General features: G+C 44.4%; 1 protein-coding gene and 1 pseudogene across 1 annotated transcript in view; one reads left to right on the plus strand and one right to left on the minus strand.

The window, feature by feature from the left end:
• Window positions 1-530: 530 nt before the first annotated feature.
• lrrc3b (leucine rich repeat containing 3B) overlaps window positions 531-17,067 on the plus strand; it is a 36,442-nt gene continuing 19,905 nt past the window's right edge. The window contains exon 1 of the mRNA XM_078228343.1: window positions 531-622. The gene's annotated coding sequence lies outside the window, so the exon portion shown is untranslated. The remainder of the gene's footprint in view (window positions 623-17,067) is intronic.
• LOC144480934 (small ribosomal subunit protein uS19 pseudogene) lies at window positions 3,653-4,366 on the minus strand (annotated as a pseudogene).

Here is a 17,067-nt window from a genome sequence, read left to right on the forward strand (position 1 = left end):
GTGACGCCGCCGGAAATCCTGCGCTGGGAGACGCCATCAGGATGGGAACGCTTGCGCGCACCCCACGAATTGGCCAACGTGAGAATCTCCCGGTCCACTGCGCTAAAAAATGAACATAGCGGGATGGGAGAATCGCCGCCATGGTTTGGCAGCATCTGCGGGGGGGAACTTGTGTTTAGAAAGCACTTCAGAGAGGAAAAGAATATTAAATGGCTACAAACCCATCAGGAACAGGCTTTTTGATGCAGCCCTTAAAAGAAAACAGATTACACCAACACGGAGGGTATAGATATAGGGAGCAGCTGCAGACACAGCTGGAACACATGCAGTGGCTGTAACCACAACAGGAGAACAAATACTGTCTGTAGCTAGACAAGGAGCAAATATAGAAAAGACAGCTGCCTTGGAGGACAGAATGCTGTTTATTTTTATGTAGAAAAGTATTAAGAATTAAAGACTGAGCAGCGACAGTGAGGCTGCAGACGAGTGAAGCCCTGAAAAATACGAATTCTCGACATCTAGGCTGAGTAATATCAGCTCCAGAAAAAATAAAGACTTAACTCTGCAGGCAAGACTTGCCTGGCAGATTCCAATCCAGACTTGATCAATTTTCAGGATAAGGGTAAATACTTTTTGCATTGTGTTTATGTTGTAAACTGTATCCTTTATTAATCTATGTATGGTTGGCTATCTATAATTTAAGCAATTTGATTAATTTTGTTGCCATTATTAATTCCCATCTGGTAACATTGATAAAGGTTTGAATAATCTGATTTATTGACTTTTTGTGGTTTTATGGTGTGATTCGTAGTTTTTTCCTACCAGTCTATATTCGAGTAAATCAGTGTGGTTAACTTAGCAGATAAAGGTGGAGGGATTATCCTTTATCCATAAATCTGAAAACTGAACACATTTACAAACCCCACTATTTTGAACCACATCGACCTTTGGCATGGGAAGTCTCTGTCCCGAGCCACCATGAACCTCCCTGACTATATCTGACCTTTAGCACACGAATTCTAGTTGTTTGTCTGCACTGTGCATCATGTGATTTTTGTCCACAATGTTTACCTTGCGACCCTTCTCCTACAAGCAGAATCACAGATGGTACCACAAGTGCGAAAATATTACATGTACCCTGAGATTATTATTTATTCAGTGATATATCTTCCTTTTTGAGCCAGTTTATTTACCTTAGACTATAGCCAGCTGAGGCCTTGGCTATTGTAAGGTAAGTAGGCCTCCATTGTAATATATGCGGTATTTGAAAAGTAAAATGATCTGGAATCCTCAATACAATCAGACCCGAGGGTTTCGATACTCGCTCGACCTGTAGTTGAAAAACACAGGAGTGTGGGGATGTGGGGGGGCCAATCTAAACAAAAAAATTCTAAGTGCCAAATGAGCATGAAAATGGGAAAGAATGGCATTGATCTTTTGGGTGAGTTCCCAATTATATGGCACTTAGAAAAATAAGAGCCAGGATGTGATTCTCACCAGTAGGGGGTGGGACAGAGCCTGAGCTCAATAGTGAAGCTGGCGGCTGAGCTTTTGGGCGCCATTGTGCAGGTGGCCCTATCTCTGAGTGTACTGTGTACACAGTAACAGTTTTGACAACACCAGGTTAAAACTGTTACTGTGTTTACCCCAGTCCAACGCCGGCATCTCCACATCATGTACTGTGTACACACAGTGTACAGGGCTTAACATAGTGTACACAGTATACTGGGAGATCTCCTGACACTCCCCATCCCCATCCTGGACATCAACACCCCTTGCTGATCGCCGCCACCCCCCCCCCCCCCCGCAACCATCCCCCACCCCCTGACCACTGTCCCAGCCAATTGCAGCCCCAGCCGATCCCCACCTCCCCAATCACTGCCCCGACCAATGCCCACCCCCCCAATTGCAGAGTTCCCCCCTTCCCTCACCCACCCTATGAAGCATCCCCCTGCCTCCCCTCATTATGGCCCCTCCTCCTTCTGGCCCTACCCCTTTGGGTCTGATCGATCAGTAGGCCAAGCCGCTAAGTTCACCCCCTCAAGGAGTCCCTGATTTGCTCAAAAATCTTTTCAAAATTCCTTCATGGATATGCAACGCAAAATCTATCCCAAAAGAATGAAGAATTTGAATATCTTGTTTCACTGCTTAGAATATGGAGATCCCAACTGATGACGTTTTGAAAAGGTAAATTTTTGAGAGCAGAAATTTAGTGGGTTACTACAAATCTGCACTGGATATATCGAATGTGGTAGTATGTCACCGATCCCGGGCAACGCAAGGTCAAACATTGCTGATATCCAGATCAAGGTCTGTCACGAACTTTACAGTTTCAAAACTACAGGAAAATTGTCCCATTAGAAAAGAAAGACTTGTATTTATATTGTGTCCTTTGTTACTTCAGGAATGTCCCAAAGCATTGTATAGCCAATTAGTACTTTTGAAGAGTGTCACTGTTGTAATGTAGGAAAGTACAGAGGGTCAGTTGCAGTTTAAGCACTTGTCAGTTGTTAAAAATATCAGTGAAAAAAGCAGTCCTGAGTCAGAAGCCCAAGTGGTTTAGAGGCAGTGTTAATGCAGTTGTTAATGTGCTGCGTGACTGTGCCATGACTCAGTGCATCAAGCTAGTCATTAAAGGCAGTGCTCATCTTGACCTGGTCAATGACCCAGATAATGTACAAGAAAACACAAAGGTCAAAGCATCCCTGAGGAACAGGAGTTACAGAATTATTTTAACATGATTGGAATGCTACCACACTGATGATCAGGAACCAGGTTTCTAAATTTAAAGTTCAAAGAGACGTGGGAAGAACTGAGACAAGTAGATTGGTGAACAATGTTTGTTGATATTTCGATACAGAAGACAAATGGAACATTCTGTAAATATGCAAACATACGAACTAAGAGCAAGAGTGGGCCATTTGGTCCCTCGAGCCTGCTCCGCCATTCAATAAGATCATAGCTGACCTATATGTGTTTGAAATTCTACATCCCCATCTACCCACAATAAGCTTCGATTCCCTTGCCCAACAAGAACCTCTGCCTCCCCTCCACCACCTTCTGACGCAGAGTTCCATAGTCGCAAAACCCTCTGAGAGAAAACAATTCTCCTCATCTCTGCCCTAAAAGGAAAAGCTGCAATTTTAAAACGGTGCCCCATAGTTCTGGATTCACCCACAAGAGGAAGTGGAATCAACAAACTAAAAGGGAAAAAGACTAAAGTCCTTCAGAGAGAAGGAGTTCATAGGGATAAACATATCGTCAAGCAGAAACTTATTCAGACTGAGCAGGGCAGCTGAGATCAACCTAGAAAAAAGCAGATCGAGGCAAAGTAGAACAGTAAAATATCTCTTTCATTTTACAAAACCCGGGAACAGGTGAAAACATTAAAATATACAAATTGACTTGTAACTGATAATGAGCACTAGATAGTAAATATTCTGAATCATTTCATTAGCGTGAACATCATGCCCTCCTTCCAAAAAAAGGGTGTATTTCACAACTTCAGTACAAATGAGATTGGAGAGTTTAAAATAGAGTTTCTAGGATGAGCTGGTTTTTACCTCAGTGTGCAGAGGCACTGCTGAGAGGCCCTCACTGTCATTGTGAGGAAGTCTCTGGAGCCCCTGTGTTTTTTTAACTGGAACCAATTTTATTTATACAACATTTCCATTGTAAACTTTTCCTTCCGAGGGATGAACCTGGAGGAGTGAGTGGCACCAATACCAGGTCTGCCATGCTTGACAGGCTTGTAGATGATGGAGAACTCGCCAAGATAACGGCTGATTATTTCAAGCTTGATTTCAACCTCATTAAAGGTTTTGCCATTGTGCGCACCAACCATGCTGCAAACCATTCTGGGAGGATAACCGGACCCTGAAGGTGAATTTAACAATCTCTGACCATACAATCATAGAATCCCTACAGTGCAGAAGGAGGCCATTCGGCCCATTGAGCTTGCACCGACAACAATCCCACCGAGGCCCTATCCCCGTTACCTCATGTATTTACCCTGCTAATCCCCCTGGCACTAAGGGACAATTTATCATGGCCAATCAACCTAACCCACACATCTTTGGACTGTGGGAGAAAACCAGAGCACCCGGAGGAAACCCACGCAGACACAGGGAGATCATGCAAATTCCACACAGACAGTGACCCAAGCTGGGAATCGAACCCAGGTCCCTGGCGCTGTGAGGCAGCAGTGCTAACCATTGTGTCACATTGGTGAAGCTTCCTTTTCAGCCTAGCACAGTCACTTGCGGAGGGACTGCTGTTTGTGGCACAGGCCTCTGTTCATACGCCGGCACTGACAGGTACAATACTACTGCATCTGCTGTTCATAGGACATGTCGAGGAGCTGATCCAGGTCAACATCTCTTTAGGTAAATTTCCTGAAAGTCCTTTTCTTCTTCTGTTCTACTTGGTCAGAGATTTTCACAAAGCCTCCAGGCAATCACACACCCATTACACACAACACAAGAACAAGAGAAATAGAAGCAAGTGTAGGCCACCAGGCCCTTCAAGTCTGCCCCAATCATGGCTGATTGATGCCGGCCTCAACTCCTTTTCTGTGCCATTTCCCCAGAGCCCTCTATTCCTTGATCTATCAAATATTTATCCACCTCCACTTTAAATACTTCCGATGATCTAGAGTCCACCACCCTTTGGGAAACAGAATTCCAGACATCCTCTGCGAGAAGAAATTTCTACTCACCTCAGTTTTAATTGACCAGCCCTTTATCTTGTAGCTATGTCCCCTGGTTCGAGACTCTCTCACTAGTGAAAATATCTCACGTCTACCCTGTCAAGCCCCCTCGGGATCGTGCATGTTTGAATAAAGTCACCCCTTACTCTCCTAAACTCCAAGGAATACAGACTAAGACTATTTAGTCTCCCTAGGTAGGACAGTCTTCTCATCCCAGGAATTAGCCGGGTGAATCTCCTTTGGACTGCCTCCAATGTTACTATATCCTGTTTAATGTAATGGGGCCAAAACTGTATTCCACACAGTGTTCCAGGTGAGGCCTCACCAACACCCTGTACAATTGCAACAAAGCCTCCCTGTTTTTAAACTCCAACCCCTTTGCAATAAAAGCCAAAATGCCATTTGCCTTGATAACTACTTGTTGGACCTGCCTGCTGTCTTTTTGTGATTCACGCACTAGAACACACACATCCCTCTGTCCTTCATTCACCTGCAGACTCTCTATTTAGATAATAATCTAGCTTTTCATTCCTCCTACCAAAGTGCATGACCTCACACTTGCCACATTAAACTCCATTTGCCAGATTTTCGCCCAGTCACCCAATCTATCTATAGCCAGAACCACAGTATCCTCATCACAACATGCCCTTCCACCTATCTTGGCATCATCGTCGAATTTGGACATGTTATATTCTGTTCCATTGTAGGGTCTGTTCTCTTCTTAGAATAGACATAGACACAACTGGTCAGAAGTAAAATTTCATTTATTGAGCATCATTTAAAATTAGCATTTACAGAGAGTGAAAGATACTAATTTACTGGTAAGCGAGAGAGAGCCTGCAGACTCGATCCAAAAGCTTGTACAGGATTCAACACATCTGAACAGAACTGAATACATAGCTGTTGTTAACAATATATGAATTTGATCATCTGTATTATTAAAGAGCTGGGTACAAGTAGTCTCCAGCTTTCAAAAACTATTCACAGCTGTGTGACCATGAAAGCTTCTGTTTATGCAAAACTTTGCTTAACATTGCATTTTCAAATGTAGTCAATTTCTAAGCTCAAACCCAGAATTCCAACTGAGTTTTAAAATGTGGCCAAGCTATCTTAAGTTAGATTTAAAGCATAGCATGATTAGTTACATTAGGCAGAAATACCTTAGAATGAAGCCTTTTAATTGAGGCAAACCATATAGAGGATCCCACACTTCTTCCAGGTCATTAATGTAAATAGTGAACAATTGCGGGCCAAGAAATGATCCCTGCGATACTCCACTAGTTATATCTTTCCACTCTGAAAAGGACCCATTTATTCCAACTGTCTTTTCTATGTGACAGCCAGTTTTCAATTCATGCTAACACACTTCCTCCAATTCTATGGGCTTTTACTTTATGCACCAGCCTCTTATGCGGCACCTTGTCAAATGCCTTTTGGAAATCTAAATACACTACATCTACAGGTTTCCCTCTATCTACTCTCCCTGTATTATCCTCAAAGAATGAGTAAATTTGCCAAGCATGATTTACCTTTCATTAAAGCCATGTTGACTAGGTTTGATTATATTCAGCTTTCCAAAATGATTAGCTATTTACTCTTTGACTATTGACTCCAGTAATAGATATTAAACTAACTGGCCGATAGTTACCTGTCTTATGTCTTTCTCCCTTTTTGAACAAGGGAGTCACATTGGCTGTTTACCAATCTTCTGCTACCCTCCTGGAATTTAGCGAGTTACGAAAACTTTCAACCAATGGGCCCATTATCTCTGCAGCCACTTCCATTAAAACACTAACGTGCAGTTCATCAGGTCCTGGTGACTCGTCTGCCTTTAGCCCCTTGAGTTTCTCTAATACTTTATCCCTTGTGATTTGGATTTTTGTAAGTTCTACCATTGCAAGTATATCCCTCCTTAAGTAAGGAGACCCAAAATGCAAGCAGTACAATAGGTGCTGTTTCACCAATACCTATGCTATTGTAAGAAAACTTTCATCATTTAAACTCCATCATGTCGCAGTAAAGACCAACATTCAGTTCATTGGTGGAACCAGTGAATTCTTGGTAGTAATGCACAGAGCTCGAACCTCGAGGGACAACAGCTGCTTAAAGATGGAGGATCATTCAGGAAGAGGCTTTGGGCTTTGTGTTTGCTTTAAAGCAGGCATGAGGAGGGCAATGGAAAATGCCCTCATTGTATTCTTTTCTCCAGTCATGTTGTTCATTGAAGTTAAAAATGGAAGGCTCCTATGAGCAACTGAAGAGGAAAACATCATGGCCTGGAGAAATGAGCAGAGGTTTGTCCTGAGGAAGATGACGAATCACTTAAAACTGATAAATTCTTCAAGGTGAAGTAAACATAAGACCACAAGACATAGGAACAGAAGTAGGCCATTCTGCCCTTCGAATTTGTTCCACCGCTTATGAAACATTTCACAGATGGGTAGATCACAAGAATAGAGCAATATTTCAATTTGAGCCTCTGCAAGGTTTATTGACAAAAATGGCAAAGTTCAGGTTTCGTTGAATGATATTTATGCTGAGGAATTATGTGCTTTTTCAATTTTTGCACCTCTGTCAGTATCAGCTGCTTCCTGGTCAGGTACTGCATAAGACATGCCTTGAATCTAATCTCAGTAATGTTGATTCTACTACAGTAGTTTGAACCTTTATTTTCCTCAAGGGAAATGTCTGGATGACATTTATGCTGATTGCTGTTAAATTATGGTTAATTTCACGAGGTGGATTCACAATGCTTAGGAACCTGTTCATGAACCTTGTTCATGTTCACTCAGTGTACGACCCATACTGCTTAAAGAGCATTTTCATTTGATGAGTTTGGGTTTAGATTCAAGTACAAATCCCAGCTAGAAAGATGTTTGTACCAATTGTTTAATAGTCCTTATCAATAAGGCTGTATTTTGATAAGGCCCCAAAATGGCCATGGCTCTGTGAGGCATGTTTCTGCTGCCCTCACTCAGATGGCAGCATTTGTCCTCCCACCACTGCCACTCCGCCAGTGCTCTTACTGTTCCTGACAGCCAGCCAACCCAAACTGCTGCAGCCTTTGCTCAGATGGTGCAGTTTGAAGCTGAGCCTTCTCAGTCCACAGCTGCTTGAGATCATTCTGCAAAGCCATCTGCAATCTTTCCCATTGAAAGTCAGCAGATATCCACTGGCCATGTTGCAGCCACTGGTGGAGCACTATGTTGGAGCAGTGGGACAAGCAAATGTACATGGAAAACAGGCAATGAAGGAATGCACAAGGGTGATTCGTTGACTTTTATATGGAATAATTAACAATTTGACTTAGAAGGTTGGTTTTCCTTGTTTGCTTGTTTGGGTTGGTTGGGCTGGCTTATATTTCATTTGTCATTTGTTCATTCATTCCACTATCCTGCCTATGTCCTCTTGAAGTCTATCATCATCTTCTTCAAAGTTCACAATACTTCCAAGTTATGTGTCATCTACAAATTTTGTAGTTGTTCTCCAGGCACACTGGTTAAGGACATTAATTTGGATCTAGAAAGGCAGTGGTCCAAGTACCACCAGAGTCCCCTCCATGGATCCCCACCTTGATGTGATGGATAGGCTTGTATGTTCTCCAATGATCTATTCAATGATGCTATCAGGAGCTCCTTGCTCCTGGTAGGGCCACCCATGGCAGCAGGGTCATGAGGAAATGCCAGACAAAGTGTGGTCCAGAAATTCCTCAATGCCAGAACAGGTGAAAGAAGACTGTATATCTCACCAGCTGCAAAGACCACCAACCCGTCAAGATCGTGTGGACAACAAGGGCGCCTGCCCCAAAGTCCACATGTTAAACAAAGTCACACACAGGCTCCCACCAGAAAATGGCCTGTTCAGTCACATGAAGACCCATGGCAGAAGGTTGTGGCAATGAGTAGATGTCATCCTCATCAACCAGCAACCAACAGTCTGACTATCAACTCTTGATTTACCTCGTGTGTACCTTCCTCCAGGTCACAAAACCATTCATATTAATCTCTGTTTCCTGTTACCCAGACAATTTGTTATCCACGTTGCCATTGTTGCTTTTCTTCCAATCTTTGTTGACAAACCTCTTATATGGCACTTTATCAAATGCTTGTTGGAAATCCATGTACTCGACATCAACAGCATTACCCTGATCAACCCTCTGTTATCGCCTCAAATAAATTCCAACTAGTTAGTTAAACATGTTTTTCCCTCCACAAATCCATGCTAATTTTCCTTAATAATCTGCAGTTGCCCAAGTGACTTAATTTTGGCTGAAATTATTTCAAATGTTTTCCCACCGACGAGATCAATTTGACTGGCCTGTGGTCGCTCGGTTTATCCTTACACCTTTCTTTGAACAAGGCTGTAACATTTACAATTCTCCAGTGCTCTGGAACCATCCCTCAGGAGGATTGGAACATTATGGCTAGTTCCTCTGCAATTACCATCCTTACTTCCCTCAGTATCATCAGATCTGATTTGTTTCGGATGATTTGTCAACTTTAAGTACAGCCATCCTTTTTAACACCTCCTCTTTATCAGTTTGTTTGCCCAGCCAGCATTAACCACCTTCTCTTTCACTATGACTTTGGCAGCTCCTTCTTCCTTGGTAAAGACAGATGCAAAGTACTTATGTAATACCTCAGTAATGCTCTCTGTCTCCATGAGTAAATCCCTTTTATGATCTCTAATTGGTTCCCGCACTTTTACCACCCTTTCACTGTTAATATGTAATTAATTACTATTAGATTTCCTTTTTGTTAGTTGCCACCATCTTTCATACTCTCTCTTTGCTTCTCTTATTCTTTTCTCAGGTTTCCTCTGAATGTTCTGTTTAAGCCTGATTCTTATTTATATTATCAACCTGACAGCTGTCATGTGCACTATTTTTCAGCTTCATCTTACTTCCTAGCTCATTCAGCTTCTAGGAAGATCAAGATTTGTTTGTCCTACCTTTCCCTCTCTGGGGGAGTGATGGCCTAGTGTTATTATCACTAGACTATTAATCCAGAAACTTAGCTAATGTTCTGTGGACCCAGGTTCAAATCCTGCTCATGGCAGGTGGTGGAATTTGAATTCAATAAAAAATATCTGGAACTAAGAATCTACTGATGACCATGAAACCATTGTTGGAAAAATCCACCTGTTGACTAATGTCCTTGAGGGAAGGAAATCTGCCATCCTTACCTGGTCTGGCCTACATGTGATTTCAGACCCACAACGATGTGGTTGACTCTGAACAAGGGCAACTAAGGGATTGGGCAATAAATGCTGGCCAGCCAGCGATGCCCATGTCCCACCAATTAATAAAATAAAACCTCGACTGCACCCAATCTATTCTTATAAGATATCTTATATTTCCATTACAATTTTGCCTCCAAATCTTTAACTCCCAGATACTTGGGCCCTCTCCCAGTTAATTATCTTTACTGTGGTTTTCTCCATGTACTTTCTAGAGTTAACCCTGAACCTTATGATACTCGATCACTGTCCTTAAATATTCCCCAAGTGGCGGTTGGTCCACTTGACCCATCTCATTCACCAGAACTAGATCCAGTAATACCTCCTTCCTTGTTGGAAAGGGAGCACACTGACCTAGAAAACTCTCCTGAACACACTTAAGAAACTCTTCCCACTCTGTGTCCTGACACTGTTATACTGGAGAACTTCAGAGCATGAACTACCTCTTCTCTCCACCTTCATCCCATACAGTATTCCACTGCCCCAAGGTGTGAGACCGAGGAGGGACCCAGATCACAGGCAAGTGATGACAGGGGTTGGTGGGGGAGGGGGTGGTCATGGGGTGAGTTCACAGGGGAGGGGGTATGAGGGGCCTGGCCAAAAGGGCAGGGGTGTGGCTTTCAGGCACTGACTTGAACTCAGGGACTGCCACTGGACACCTGCAAGCAAACACATCACTAGTTGCTTGCCATGGTTCTTATACGGTAGCACCCCACCCATTGCTGGGTTAATATCAACAGCAGTGGAAGCCTAAGTGGCACTAATTAGCCACTGAAGGGCTTCATTTGCTAGTGGGGGTGGGAAAGATATTGACAAGCCCTTTCTTAGGGACTTAATCAGGGTTGAGGCAAGAAGGTGATGGGCTCCTCATCCACCACCCTCCTGGCTGATTGAATGTCCCTCACCACCAGACTCACCACGGGGGAGGGCAGATGGGCTGAATAACCTCCTTCTGTGCTCTAACCATTCACTGATTCTACATGCAACACCACTCCCTGTCAACCTCAGCAGCTTTACCAGTGTGAATCACCAAACACTTCTACTGATTCAACAGCAGTCAGTGGAAATCAATCAACGACTAAACAAAGTGGTTGATGATCCCTGTAAAGATGAGGATTCCTTCCTACTGCTAAGCCATCCTTCAACTGTGCGAGGTTCAGCCAGGGCAATAGCCAGAACATTAAAGATAAAATGGTATCGCTGATATTCAAACGCTGATTAACCTCACCGTCTGCTAACCCTTTGAACGTCTGGAAGACGGTCCCTGCACACTTGCGGAAGGCGGTCCCTGACCATACCGATCACATCTGGCAGAGCCTGCACCAGAAGTGTGCAAATCAGGGTGCAGGTGCCATTTTGGATGCACAACAGTACCTGCAGCACAGAATATTTGGGTACTATGGAGCTGAATTCTGAGCTCTCAGTATTTTAACTGGAACTACCTCACCTCCCATTCTCTTTAAATGTAGAATATGGAAAAGAATTTTAAAAACTCCTACTGACAGTCTGTGAAATCTCAGATATGAAATGTGTACACAGAATTTGAAATCAGATTGCAACATTGGCACAGTGATTCGCACTGCTGCCTCACCTTGCTAGGGACCTGGGTTCAATTCCGGCCTCAGGTGACTGTGTGGAGATTGCACATTCTCCCCATGTCTGCGTGGGTTTCCTCCGGGTGCTCTGGTTTCCTCCCTCAATCCAAAAATGAGGGTCAGGTGGATTGGCCATGCTAAATTAGCCCTTAGTGTCAGGGGGATTAGAAGGGAAAATACAGAGGTTTACAGGGATAAGAGCCTGGGTGGGATTGTTGTTGGTGCAGGCTTGATGGGCCAAATGGCCTCCTTCTGTAGGATTCTATGATTTAAAATATGTCAAAAGCACTGAACATCAGCTAAAGGGACCAATAATGATATGATCAACACTTCAACTTAATGGGATAATTGCTTCTCATTTAACCACTTGTTCTCCTTCCTTGCACTGTGGAAGTGTGAGGTTTAGAAGCTATCAGTTTTGCTATTGTTTCATCTGCTCCTTATCATTGTATTATTTTCTGTCAGATCTTGAATGCATCTCTCCTCTTTACTCCCCACTCCCTGAGTAGTTCCTTTTCTTCAGCTTTGCAAGAATATAAAAATCCAAACCTGAGGAAACCATTCTAACCAGTTGTAAAAACAGAAAATGCTGGGAATATTCAGCAGGTCTGGCAAAATCTATGGGGAGAGGAATAGAATTAATTTTACACACCAATGATCTTTCATTATGAAATGTCACAAATTTGCAACATTAACTTTGAGTCTGGGCAGAATGTATTCTCCCTGGAGGTGGGCTGAGAGCCAGGGAGGCATGGAGTGGCGACTCCAACATCCTCCTGACTTCCTGCCCAATCAAGGCCTAGGTGGGAAAGGTTGAGGATGGCCTTCCCATCATATGCTAATTAAGGCCCTCATGTAGCCACTTGAGGAGCTTGCCCTGCCCCTGTTAATGTTCTACCAGCAGCTGGCTCTCCATGTGGGCCAGCCTGTTAGATTTATCAGGCACTGTGCCCAACTGAGAGACCTAGCATCAGGAAGGGGGACGTGATGGGAAGCCCCCTTCTGTCCTTTCTATCTGCCCCCACCCCTTCTCGCCAACATTTCCCCAACCCACAACACTTACCTCTTGTCCAGGGCTACATCAACAATCCATGATATGGGCCCCGTTGCAGTACCAATGGTTTCCATTGCCCCCGGTGGTACTGGCGGTACAGGAGAGCTGCAAACCTTTGATCAGCAGCTCTTCTGAGTTGGATATCTGCCTCACACCAGAGGGTACAATGAGCGATGTAATGGAGATCGGGCTGGGCTCCCCATGTTAAATTAAGCCCTCTGTTTCCTTTTCCACACGTGCTGTTTGTAGCATCTTCCAGATTTATTTCAAATTTTCAACATCTGTAATAGTTTGCTTTTGCGCTGTAACTAGTTCCATTGTGTCAAAAAATAGACAGGTTTGAGCCTAATTCATCGTTATATCCCATCATGCTTATACTGTTCAAGCTATTCCAATGCAAAGCAGCTCATTATCCATTATAAGCAATATTACTATGGAAACCATCAATTCGATACTCCTGAATTTTTGTGAACAAAGTTACTTCAATTTATGGTATAAATTTGCAAATGAAAGCTAGTGGATAGCCACAAAAATCATTAACAAGGTTAAGTGTTGGCCTTTATCTCAAGAAGGTTGGAATACAAAGGGATGAAAGTTATATTCATAGAATCATAGAACCCCGATAGTGCAGAAGGAAGCCATTCGGCCCATCGAGCCTGCACCGACAACAATCCCACCCCAGGCCCTATCATCATGACCCCATGTATTTACCCTGCTAATCTTCCAGACACTAAGGAGCAATTTAGCATGGCCAATGCACCTAACCCACACATCTTTGGACTGTGGGAGGAAACTAGAACACCCGGAGGAAACCCACACAGACACGAAGAGAACCTGCAGATTCTGCACAGACAGTGACCCAAGGCCAGAATTGAACCTGGGTCCTTGGTGCTGTGGGTGGTAAGGGAGTGTTGCTCTCTGGGCATTGCCAGTCTGGTCCCCTGCCCGGTTGTGGGGGGTGGGGAGGGGGGGGTGTGGAATCAGGAGATCAGGATTGTCATGAGTGGGGAAATCAAGATGTGGAGATGCCGGCGTTGGACTGGGGTAAGCACAGTAAGAAGTCTCACAACACCAGGTTAAAGTCCAACAGGTTTATTTGGTAGCAAATACCATAAGCTTTCAGAGCACAGCTCCTTCGTCAGATGGAGTGGTTATCTGTTCTCAAACAGTGCAAACAGACACAGAAATCAAATTACAGAATACTGATTAGAATGCAAATCTCTACAGCCAGCCAGGTCTTAAATGTACAGACAATGTGGGTGGAGGGAGCATTCAACACAGGTTAAAGAGATGTGTATTGTCGCCAGACAGAACAACCTGGCTGGCTGTAGAGATTTGCATTCTAATCAGTATTCTGTAATTTGATTTCTGTGTCTGTTTGCACTGTTTGAGAACAGATAACCACTCCATCTGACGAAGGAGCTGTGCTCCGAAAGCTTATGGTATTTGCTACCAAATAAACCTGTTGGACTTTAACCTGGTGATGTGAGACTTCTTACTGGGGAAATCAAGGCAGGTTAGAGGGGGGAGGGGGGGGCAGAGTTGACACTGGCCCAGAGACATCCAGGAGGCCAGTGATGGTACGGGGGTGGGGGGGAGGGTGGAAATAAGGGGGGGTGGGGGTGCAGTGTTAAGGGATTGCGGGGCTGGCCAGCAATCAGGAGGCCGGCAGGGCGGGGCCACTGTGCATGCGCCAATCTCTGCTATGACAGACCAGCGCATGTGCAGTGGCCTACTCAGCGCTATGCGTCCGGCCTCTTTAGCAGGAATAGGCTCCGCGCACAGCTTTTCAGCATGAATCCCGCTGAGGCTCTCTGCAGTGTACAGAGTGTGCAAGATTCATTTTGAAAATCCCACTGAAAGAAGCAGCACGATTTACTCCAGTTTTTATGTGAATTCGGCACTTCAGACATTTTTGGGAGAATTCCACCCATAATGTTGACAAATGTAAATATACTCGCTATCATTTCAATTCTCCTCTTGTGTATGCCTCCTTAAGATGAACTGTGTAACTGTCAATTATGTGTGAAACATTGGTTCCTGCATGCACTAATGGCAATTGTCTGTATCTGGGCCTCTTTTCTGTGTTGCCAACAGACTACAGTGAGTGTCCTGCCTCAACATAACTCTCCATAGTAGTAATGCCTGCACCTTCGTGTAAAGTGTGGTTGTTGCAATATGCTCGTTGCCATGCCTTGCTGAGTGTGCATTCTTGGCTCTGCACGATTGAGGCAGATTGGGGTGCCCCCCTACCTTGTCTACATTTTTGAAAGGTGAAAGTGTGGAGATATGTGATAATGCATGCAGGAGGCTCATGTAGCATCCAACTCAATCTGCCTGCTGTCCCTCAGCAGGGCTTTGATGATATGAGCCTATTAACAGAGCTTGTGTGCTGCCCTCAGGCAAACATGTGTCCAACATTTCCAGTGTCAATCTGCTGATCTTAGCAAAGAATGGGAGCAGCTGAAAAGATCGTGCTGCAGAGAAATTTGTGGCCAGAGTCACCTTCAAAGCCCCTGGCAGTGCCGTACTCCACCTGCTCTGAGGTTGCTCAAGGTGGTAGATTTCAATAAACATTTCCTTCATAAAGCAGGATGATGCACTCACAGCTCCTGGCATCACTGGAGGAAAGAGAGTTGCTCCTGGAAGACTCTAGATGGATAAGGCCTCCTGCTGAGAACCCTTCTTCACGCCTCTTTGCCGAGCAGCTTGTCATAAGAAATAAGAAATAGGAGCAGGAGTAGGCCATCTAGCCCCTCTAGCCTGCCCCGCCATTCAATAAGATCATGGCTGATCTGACGTGGATCAGTACCACTTACCCGCCTGATCCCCATAACCCTTAATTCCCTTACCGATCAGGAATCCATCCATCCGCGCTTTAAACATATTCAGCGAGGTAGCCTCCACCACCTCAGTGGGCAGAGAATTCCAGAGATTCACTACCCTCTGAGAGAAGAAGTTCCTCCTCAACTCTGTCTTAAACCGACCCCCCTTTATTTTGAGGCTGTGTCCTCTAGTTTTAACTTCCTTACTAAGTGGAAAGAATCTCTCCGCCTCCACCCTATCCAGCCCCCGCATTATCTTATAAGTCTCCATAAGATCCCCCCTCATCCTTCTAAACTCCAACGAGTACAAACCCAATCTCCTCAGCCTCTCCTCATAATCCAAACCCCTCATCTCCGGTATCAACCTGGTGAACCTTCTCTGCACTCCCTCCAATGCCAATATATCCTTCCTCATATAAGGGGACCAATACTGCACACAGTATTCCAGCTGCGGCCTCACCAATGCCCTGTACAGGTGCATCAAGACATCCCTGCTTTTATATTCTATCCCCCTCACGATATAGGCCAACATCCCATTTGCCTTCTTGATCACCTGTTGTACCTGCAGACTGGGCTTTTGCGTCTCATGCACAAGGACCCCCAGGTCCCTTTGCACGGTAGCATGTTTTAATTTGTTTCCATTGAGATAGTAATCCCATTTGTTATTATTTCCTCCAAAGTGTATAACCTCGCATTTATCAACGTCATACTCCATTTGCCATATCCTCGCCCACTCACTCAGCCTGTCCAAATCTCTCTGCAGATCTTCTCCGTCCTCCACACGATTCACTTTTCCACTTATCTTTGTGTCGTCTGCAAACTTCGTTACCCTACATTCCGTCCCCTCCTCCAGATCATCTATATAAATGGTAAATAGTTGCGGCCCGAGTACCGATCCCTGCGGCACGCCACTAGTTACCTTCCTCCAACCGGAAAAACACCCATTTATTCCGACTCTTTGCTTCCTGTCGGATAGCCAGTCCCCAATCCACTTTAACACACTACCCCCAACTCCGTGTGCCCTAATCTTCTTCAGCAGCCTTTTATGGGGCACCTTATCAAACGCCTTTTGGAAATCCAAAAACACCGCATCCACCGGTTCTCCTCCATCAACCGCCCTAGTCACATCTTCATAAAAATCCAACATGTTCGTCAAGCACGACTTTCCCCTCATGAATCCATGCTGCGTCTGATTGATCGAACCATTTCTATCCAGATGCCCTGCTATCTCCTCTTTAATAATGGATTCCAGCATTTTCCCTACTACAGACGTTAAGCTGACCGGCCTATAGTTACCCGCCTTTTGTCTCCTTCCTTTTTTAAACAGCGGCGTAACATTAGCCGTTTTCCAATCAACCGGCACTACCCCAGAATGCAACGAGTTTTGATAAATAATCACTAACGCATCCACTATTACCTCTGACATTTCTTTCAATACCCTGGGATGCATTCCATCCGGACCCGGGGACTTGTCCACCTTCAGTCCCATTAGTCTACCCAGCACTGCCTCTCTGGTAACATTAATTGTATTAAGTATTTCTCCTGCTGCCAACCCTCTATCGTTAATATTTGGCAAACTATTTGTGTCCTCCACCGTGAAGACCGACACAAAAAACTTATTTAAAGACTCAGCCATATCCTCATTTC

Source organism: Mustelus asterias, chromosome 2 (assembly GCF_964213995.1).
Source record: "Mustelus asterias chromosome 2, sMusAst1.hap1.1, whole genome shotgun sequence".
Taxonomy (NCBI): domain Eukaryota; kingdom Metazoa; phylum Chordata; class Chondrichthyes; order Carcharhiniformes; family Triakidae; genus Mustelus; species Mustelus asterias.